We start from the raw sequence: 10,332 nt of genomic DNA on the forward strand, positions 1-10,332 counted from the left end.
AGATCAGGAGTGAGTGAGACTAGGTTCTTTTAAGCTCAGGGAACACAGAATATTGGATGACCTCAAGACTGCATAATATAAATATGGAAGGCAAGCCAGGAGTGCACATTTGAAAGTGTTTTTCTAATTTTTGAAAAATTTTCAGTCAGGAAATAATCTAGTCATTTCTCATTGCTATACCTGGGAATGGAATCTGCAGTATTTCAGTGGTCCTGGCACCCCTCGAGGTAACTGGGTCAGAGCAGTACGTAATTATGGTAGAAGCAGAAATCTAAAAATGCACCACCATGTACATGATGTCGATAATTATGGATAAGAAGCAAAATCATTTGATCTTGGATGTAAATATAACAAGGGAGTAAATATTTTAAAAATCCAGCATTATTTTAATATGTAAGCACTTGAAAAGAATCATTTCAGATATAACTGCATATTTACGCAAGATTTATGGAGGAGATGGAAATGCATGCCTGCAGCATTAAACGCCTTTTAACTTGACATGCACTGAGTACTGAGTCAAGCTTCCTGTATTTCATCTTCCACATCAGAATCTAATTTTTGGTCTGAGTAAATATCAGTTTAATAAATCAGCATACACAGAATTGGTACAAAGGTAGGTACTAAATGAGTTGAAAATTTATAAGAAAAACAAATATGGCACATTTGATGTTGAAAAATCTCTTAAAATTGTTCATCAGCACAAAGAAAAATAATATCTGGTAACCTGAAGTGCTCTATATGATAATCAGAGGCCCTATATGATTGTCTTTTACACCCTGGCATGTATTTATTTTGATTATCTCAAATTCAAATTTGAGATTCTATGTTTTCATTACCGTAATATGTAAATTTGTCAATATGTTTAAATTATAATGCAATAATTGGCTAAATTTTAAAACCATAAGATATACAAGCAGAAATTAGGCCATTCAGCTCAGCGGGTCTGCTCCACCATTCAATCATGGCTGATAGGTTTCTCAACCCCATTCTCCTGCTTGCTCCCTGTAACCCTTGATCCCCTTGATACTCAAGAACCTCTCTATATCTATCTATCTTAAATATACTCAATGACCTGGCTACCACTGCCTTCAGTGCCCATAGATTCACTACTCTCTGGCTGAAGAAGTTTCTCCTTATCTCCATTCTAAAAGGTCTTCTCTTTACTCTCATGCATGCCCTCGGGTCCTAGTCTTTCCTACATTTTCCCAACATCTACTCTATCCAGGCCATTCAGTATTCTGTATGTTTCAATTAGATTCCCCCTCATCCTTCTAAACTCTATCAAGAATAAACCCAGAGTCCTCAAACGTATCTCTTATGTTAAACTTTTCATTCCTGGGACCAATCTGTGAAACTTCTCTGAACACGCTCCAGACCAGTACATCATTCCTGAGATATAGGGTCCAAAACCGCGCACAATACTCTAAATGGGTGGTCTGACCAGAGCCTTATCCAGGCTCAGAAGTACATCCCTGATTTTATATTTAAGTCCTCTCAAAATAAATGCCATCATTTTTTTGCCTTCCTAACTACTGACAAATCTGCTAATCTGCAATCTGCAACATGGCATGGTAGCTCAGTGGTTAGCACTCCTGCTTCACGGCACCGGGGACCTGGGTTTGATTCCAGCCTTGGGTGACTGTCTGTGTGGAGTTTGCATGTTCTCCCTGTGTCTGTGTGGGTTTTCTCTGGATGCTCTGATTTCCTCCCACAATCCAAACATGTAAGTCAGGTGAGTTATTCATACTGAATTGCCCATTGTGTTAGATGCATTAGTCAGAGGGAAGTGGGTCTGGGTGGGTTACTCTTCAGAGGGTTGTTCGGCCAAATGGTCTGTTTCCACACTGTAGGGAATCAGATCTTACCTTGATAGAATCTGGACTCCCAAGTCTCTTTGCACTTCAGACTTCTGAATTTTTTCCCCATTTAGAAAATAGTCCATGCTTATATTCTTCCTACCAAAGTGCATGACCTCACACTTTCCCATGTTGTACTCCATCTGTCACTTCTTTGCCCACTCTCCTAACATGCAGCTTCCCTGCCTCCTCAGTGCTACCTGTAACTCTACCTATCTTTGTATCATCTGCAAGCTTAGCCAGAATGCCTTCAGTTCTTTAATCTAGATGGTTAATGTATAAAAATGAAAAGTTGTGGTCCCAACACTGGGTCTTACGGAACACCACTTATCACCAGCTGCCATCCCGAGAAGGACCCTTTTATACCCACTCTCTGCTTGCTGCCAGACAGCCAAGCTTCTATCCATGCTAGCACTTTGTCTCTGATACCATGGACCCTTATCTTACTCAGTTGCCTCCTGTGCGGCACCTTGTCAAAGGCTGCCTTGAAGTCCAGGCAGATAATCATTGGCTCTCCTTGGTCTAATCTGCTTGTTACTGCCTCAAAAAATTCTAGTAGATTTGTCAGGCATGACCTCCCCTTGATGAAACCATGCTGACTTTGCCCTATTTTACCATACACTTCAAAGTATTCAGAAATCTTATCCTTCACAATGGATTCCAAGATCTTACTCATGACTGAGGTTAAGCTATTTGGTCTGTAACTTTACATCTTTTGCCTTACTCCCTTTTTAAAAAGGGATGTCATGTTAGCAATTTTCCAGTCCTCTGGGACCCTCCCTTATTCTAGCGATTCCTGAAAGATCACCATTAATACCTCCACATTTCCTTCAGCTATACCCCTTTAAAACTCTGGGGTGTAGTCCACCTGGTCCAGATACTTATCCACCTTCAGACCATTCATTTTTCTAGCAACTTCACCTTGATGATGGCCACCATACTCAGCTCTGCCCCCTCACTCTTGAAGTTTTGGGGTATTACTTGTGTCTTCCACTGTGAAGACTGGCACAAAGTACTTATTCAGTTCCTCAGCCAGTTCCTTATCCCCACCATTGTTTCTCCAGGAGAAAGTGAGGACTGCAGATGCTGGAGATCAGAGCTGAAAATGTGTTGCTGGAAAAGCGCAGCAGGTCAGGTAGCATCCAAGGAGCAGGAGAATCGGCATTTCGGGCATAAGCCCTTCTCCAGTGTCATTTTCCAGCAGCCCAATGTCCACTTTTACCTCTCTTTTGCCCTTTATAAATCTAAAGAAACTCTTACAGTCTTCCTTTATATTACCAGCTAGCTTACCCAAATATTTAATCTTATTCTTCCTTATTTCTTTTGTTATTGCCCTCTTTGGTCTTCCCAATCCTCTGGTATCCTACTGCACTTCACCACATTATATGCTTTATCTTTTGTTTTTATGATATCCCTGACTTCCCTACTCAGCCATGATTGCATCATCCTCCTTGTAGTCAAAAAGTGTAGCGCTGGAAGCGCACAGCAGATCAGGCAGAATCCAAGCAACAGAAGAGTTGACGTTTCGGGCATAAGCTCTTCACCAAGAATAATGAAGGGCTTATCCCCAAAATGTCGACTCTCCTGCTCCTCGGATGCTGCCCAGCCTGTTGTGCTTTTCCAGCGCCACACTTTTCCACTCTAATCACCAGCATTTGCAGTCCTCATTTTCTCCCCATCTTCCCTATACCATGCTTCTTTTTCTTCAAGATGAATCTCTGCCGTGTTTCCTGAACTACTCCCATAAATGCCTGTCTTTGCAGTTCCACTGTCTTTCCTCCTTAGCTCCTCTCCCAGTCAATTCTACCCAGCTCGTCCCTCCTGTCTCTGCAGTTGCCTTAATTCAACTGTAATATCCTTAACTCCGACTCTATCCTCTCCCTGTCAAATTGCAGAGTAAGTTCAATCATACTGTGATCACTGCCTACTAAGGGTTCCTTTACCTTAAGCTTCCTTATCATGTCTGCCTCGTTGCACCACACTAAATTCAGTGTTGCCTGCTCCAAAAAGCCATCTTGTAGATATTCTTCAAATTCCTTTTCTTGCAATCCACTACAAACCTGGTTTTTCCAGTCCACCTGCATATTGAAATTCCCCATGATCACTGTAACTTTACCTTTCTTGCATATCTTTTCCATCTCCTGATCTATTTTGCATCCCAACTCCTGATTATTATTTGGAGGTCTGTACAAAACTCCAACTATGTTTGTATTTACCTTTGCAGTTCCTCAATTGTACCAACATGGATTCTATGCCATCAGACCCTACTTCATTTCTTACAATTGATTTAATTTCATTTCTTACTAGTACTGCAACCCCGCCTCCCCTCTACCCACCTGCCTGTCTTTTCAATAGGATGTCTATCCTTGAATATTCAGCTCCCAATCCTGATCCCCTTGCAGCCACGTCTCCATGACGCCCACCACGTCATACCTGCCAATTTTGATCTGCGCTACAAGCTCATTTACCCTATTCCTTATACTGCGTGCATTCAGATATAACACCTTCAGTCCCGTATAATCATCCCTGTTGTCATTATCATTTGTTTGTCTAGTGTGCTTTAAGTTTGATTGTTAACACTCTGTCTTACTTGTGTCTGTGCTGGAGATTTTATTAATGTCTACTGAGTTCTGCACTCTTACCTCCCCCTTTAATTCGGGTTTTCTAACTTGCCATATAACTGAGCCCTTGCCATTCCCCCGATTTAGTTTAAAGCCTTGTCTACATCCCTAATTATGCAATTTGCAAGGACTCTGGTCCCAGCACAGTTCAGATGAAGACCATCCCATCAAAACAGGCCCCTTCTTCCCCAGTAGTGTTGCCAATGTCCTATGAATTTGAACCCATTTCTCCCATAGCAATCTTTCAGCCACACATTTACCTGCTTAATCTTATTGACCCTGTGCCAGTTAACTGTTGGCTCAGGTAGTAATCCAGAGATTATTACCTCTTTAGTTCTGCTTTTTAATTTCGCCCCTAGTTGTTCATACTCCCTTTGCAGTTGCCTTAATTCAACTGTAATATCCTTAACTCTGCCCTAGTTTTATCTATGTCATTAGCATCCACGTGGACCATGACCACTGGATCTTTACACTTCCACTCCAGATTTCTCAGCAGCCCAGATGAGATATCCGAACACGAGCACCAGGCCTCAATCCTGGTCACAGAGAACAGTGTCTATATCTCTTATTATATTATTCCCAATTCCAACAATATTTCTCTTCTCTTCCCCCCACTTGAATGACTCCCTGCACCATGGTGTTGTGGTCAGTCGGCTCATCCTCCCTACAGTTCCCATTCCCGTTCACAGAGGGAGCAAAACTCTTGAACCTGTTGGTCAAGGACAGGGACTAAGTCTCCTGCATCTCTACCGCCTGGATCCCTCTACCTGCCTCACTCACAGTCACATCCTCCTAACCATGTTTATCAACATAATGAACAAGGGTTGAGCCATTCAGCCCCTCGAGCCTGCTCCAATACTCAATAAGATCATGGCTAATCTGTGGTCTAACTCCATATACCTGCCTTGGGCCCATATCCCTTGATAATACTAATAAAACTTTGTCTATCTCAGATTTAAATTTAACCATTGGACTAACATGACCATCATTTGAGAAAGAGAGTTCTAAACTTCCACTACTCCTTGAATATAGAAGGACTTTCTAACATCTCTCCTGATTAGCTCGGGCCTAATTCTCAGACTATGCCCCCTGATTTTAGAATGTTAAACCAGTGGAAATAGTTTATCTTTATCTACTTAGTCTTCAGGATATTAGTAAAGAAAGACATTGTTTAGATCACCCTTTAATCTTCTAAATTCTGGAGAATTAATTTCTAACTTGTCTAATCTCTCCTCATAACAACCTTTGAAGTTCAGGTGTGATCCTTATCAACCTACATTGAGCTCCATCAGGGCCAGAATATCCTTCTAAGGTGTGGTGCCCAGATCTGCTCACAATATTCTAAATGGGTTCAGAAAAGGGTTTTGTGTAACTGCAGCATAACATCTATATCCCTCTATTCCAGACCTTTAGGTATGAAGGCAAGCATTCTATTAGCCTTCTTTACTATTTTCTGTACCTGTTTGTGGCATTATGAACAGCTGTGAATCTAAGCACCCAAATCTTGTTAAATATCTACTGTTTTTAACTTTGCATCTTCTGCAAAATATCCAAATCTATCCTTATTCAGTCTGAGATTGATAACCTCACACCTGTTTATATTAAAATCCATCTGCCACAATTTTATACATTCACCTAATCTATGTTTCCTGTTGTAATTTTATGTCGTCAACACTGTCTACTGTGTTGACAATTTTGCGTCAGCGGAAAATTTTAATGTTTGACTTTTTATGTCACTATCCAAGTTGTTAATGAATATTGTAGGCTCTAATGCAGATCCCTGCAAGGTACCACTAATTTGCCTGGTCCTGCCAATTTGAGTACTTGCTCATTCTTGCAACTTTTATTCCTGCCACTCAACCATTTTCTCATCCATTTCAACTGTCTGTCCTTAATTCAGTTGGCGTCTACCTTAGCTTGTGTGAAACTTTATCAAAAGCTTTCTGTAAATCCACATAACCAACATCCGTTGACATACCTCTGTCCACCACCTTTGTCACCTCGTCAAAAAACTCTATAAGATTTGTTAGCCATCACCTATCTTTCACAAATCTATGCTGACTTTCCCTGATAAACTGAAATTTTTCAAGGTGATCAGTTCCCCTATCCTTGATTATAGACTCCAACAATTCCCCATCGTTGATGTTAGGCTAATTGGTCTGTAATATCCTGTTCTTCTGCCATGCTTCTTAAAAAGCAGAGTGATATAAGCATATTTCCAAGCCAGAGGTATATATCCTGCATCCAGGGAACTCTTTAAGATCTTGGTTACGGTATCAGCAATGTGCTGTCCTACCTTCTTTAACACATGTGGATGGAAACCGTCAGATCCTGGGATTTGTCACTCCAGTTCCATTCATTTCCCCTTATTATTGATTTATACTCCTTATACTCAGGATTCTAAATAAAGGTCACTGCACCCAAAACGTTAGCTCTGTTTTCTCTCCATTCATGCTATCAGACCTGAGTTTTTTCTAGCAATTTCTGCTTTTGCTTCTGATTTCCAGCATCTGTAGTTCTCTGTTTTGTTTTTAAAATAGCATCTGCAATTCACACCTAAAATACAAATGAAATGCTGGCATAATGGCCAACATTCCAGTCCACATTTGACTGCTAACATTGAGCTCTCATCCACTGGGATCAGGTTTCAATCAGTTTGTAGTACCCAATACTATACTGCCATGCACTTGAGAGGTTTCTCTTTTTCAATGTCCTTTCCCTCGTCCTTGGAAGACTGCTCCCATTCCCTGAGCTCTTTAGCATCCATCACATCACACTTGCCTGCTTCAGTTTTTCAAAGGACAACATGCTTGGGTGATGTGAGACATTCTGCTAGGACTATACTGAGACTGGCCTTCCCAAGACTGGCCTTGGCAGATGACTGGAAATGGCCAAGCCTCAAGTTGGTTGCTGACTGACTGGAATTCTGACACATACAACAAGTGTTAGATTGATGTTTTGATGCACCGCACAGAAAGATATCCATCCAGCCCAAACTGATGTCCACTGGTATACATGACAGTGTGTCCGCACAAAAGACCAAGTCAGTACAGCAATACTGAGAGCCTTTAGGCTCTGTGTGAGCATCAACATGCTAACCAGAATGGCACAGCAAGGCAAGCAATGATGCTGTAAATATTCAAGTAGATGTCAAGTGAGGAGCATTATAAGAGAGTACATAAGCAGCCTTTGAGATGCAACCTAGTCCAAACTGTGAGCTGGGCCCCTGCCCCTATATGAAAAATGTCCCCTACAGCAGCACTTAAATGTAGGTTTGAGCAAAAATCCTCATTTTCTAAAATACTGGACCCAAATCCTGGACTTTTCAGATAAATTAGAAAAGAAGGGCAGCTGGGCTACGCTCTGGGAAAATTATAAAGGCACAGAGATAGCTGCTTGGAACCATTGTTGAGTCTGAAAATCCAATGCACACAGTTAATTAACCAGGCCTAATCCCCACCCAACCCAGTGTGAATGGGGTGTCTACAGATACCAGACATTCAACTTCGATCAATATTCATGATCAGAGATACCAAACATTGCACTTAGTCAAAATACATTCATAGCTACTCGTAACCATCAGGAAGCCAATTGCCTCTAAGGGAACATCAGTAACACAATGACAAGTGTGAGTTTGGCGCAAGGATAACAGGCCCGCAATTAGTATAATTACAGGCCCTGATCTTACCTGAGTGTGTGATTTTTCCTAAGAAATATCTACACAGCTACCTCCAGAAGAGGGATCCCAAAGAGTTGTCTCCCCGAGAACTATCTGCACAGCTATTTCAAGACGACAGATCCTGATGAAACCTGAAAGGGGCAGCATGGTGGCTCAGTGGTTAGCACTGCTGCCTCACAGGCCAGGGAGCCAGGTTCAATTCCCATCTTGAATGACTGTGCGGAGTTTGCACATTCTCCCTGTGTCTGCATGGGTTTCCTCAGAGTGCTGGGGGGGGGGGGGGGGTGGGGAATGTAGCTGAGAGTGCAATGATGGATGGAGGTATTCTCCTCATTTCCCCTCCTCCCACCTTACCCCAGTTCCAACCTTCCAGCTCAGCACCATCCTCATGACCTGTCCCACCTGTCAATCTTCCTTCCCACCTATCCACTCCACCCTTCGCTCTGACCTATCACCTTCATCCCCACCTTCATCCACCTATTGCACTCTCAGCTACCTTCCCCCACCCACCGACCCCAGCCCCTCCCATTTATCTCTCCATCTCCGAGGCTCCCAGTCTCATTCCTGATGAAAAGCTTTTGCCTGAAACGTCGATTTTTTTCCTGCTACTCGGATGCTGCCTGACCTGCTGTGCTTTTCCAGCACCACTCTAATCTGCACTCACTAGGCAATTTAGCATGACCAATTCACATAATATGCACAACCTTGGGCTGTGGGAGGCAACCCACGTAGAAATGGGGAGAATGTGCAAACCTCACACAGACAGTCACCCGAGGGTGGAATCAAACCCAGGTCCCTGGCGCTGTGAGCTAGCAGTGCTAATCACTGAGCCACCATGCCAACCTGCATCAACCTTGTCTGCTCTAAAAAAAGCAACTCACCCTATATAGTTGCTTTTCATAGCTGAATTCTCCAGCCAAGGTAAAATTCTGGTAGATGTTTGCATCATTTCTTGTGTAATCACACCCTTCCTCTTTTTTGATGATGAGAAATGCACATAGTACTGCAGCCGGTACTAGGTAACAACTGATATAGCTCCATCCGAACCTCTCTGCTCTTGTATTTAATGCTTCTACTAATAAAGGCAAGTATCCCAAATTCTTTCTTAAACACCTTATTCGTATGACCTGTTTTCTTCAAGAATCTGTAGAACTGCACACCATGGTCCCTCTGATTGTCTGTTCTTACTCAAGTCCGACCATTCAATGTGTACTCCCTTGCCTTGTATTTCTGGCTGTAAGAGCTGCTCCTTTTTTGAAGTATTTTAGGTGTTGGGAGGAGATTTCCTCGAAATCCAGGAGCAGCAATTACTCTTTTGTATGCTGTTGCATTGTTTTGGAACTTTGGGAAAAAAAGTCAAACAACAGCAGTTTTAAAAGGGAGAAGAACAGACAAAGGAAGCACATGATGAGGTCATTGCAGGAGAGAGGGAGAGAGAACCTGCACAGTTACTGCCTTTGCTGTTTTTGAATTCATGTGTCGCTGGACATTGGAGTGCATCTGGGAAAATTAACAAACAGTGAATTTTACAACTTATTTTGGAGGAATCGATTTGGGCGAAGTTCAGAACACAGAATCACTTAAGTTAATTGTTGTTTTGAGTCTGTCCAAGAGAAAGGCTATATTAGTGAGTACAGTGGGTTCTTTCTTGATGAAATGATTTTGGAGATAAGTCTCTTGATTAAACTTAAAATATAAGCCATAGCTACTAATTTAACCTGGTGCAGTGTTTTGTAGAGGAATAAGACAGTGTTACTTTCTGGGTCTGTCGATTGTGAAGGAGCAAAAATGGCCTTTGGTGGAGTGATATGTACTTCTTGTAAGATGTGGGAGTTTAAAGAAAGTTTAAGGGTTACTGTGGATTATATCTGCCATAAATGCTGTTGGATGCGAATCTTATCAGATCGAGTGGATCGGTTGGAGAGACAGTTAGAAGCAATGAAGAATTTGCAACAGCAACAGTATGTGATGGATGGCAGTTATACGAAAGGGGGAAAGTCTCAGATACAGTCACATAGATGGGTTAACTCCAGGAAGGGTAAGAGAGGTAGGCAGCTAGTGCAGGAGTCTTTTGTGGATATACCCATTTCAAATAGGTATGCTGTATTGGAAAATGTAGGGGATGATGGATTCTCAGGGGAACTTAGCACGAACAGCCAAGTTTCTGGTATTGAGA

This window comes from Chiloscyllium plagiosum, chromosome 5 (assembly GCF_004010195.1).
Source record: "Chiloscyllium plagiosum isolate BGI_BamShark_2017 chromosome 5, ASM401019v2, whole genome shotgun sequence".
Lineage (NCBI taxonomy): Eukaryota > Metazoa > Chordata > Chondrichthyes > Orectolobiformes > Hemiscylliidae > Chiloscyllium > Chiloscyllium plagiosum.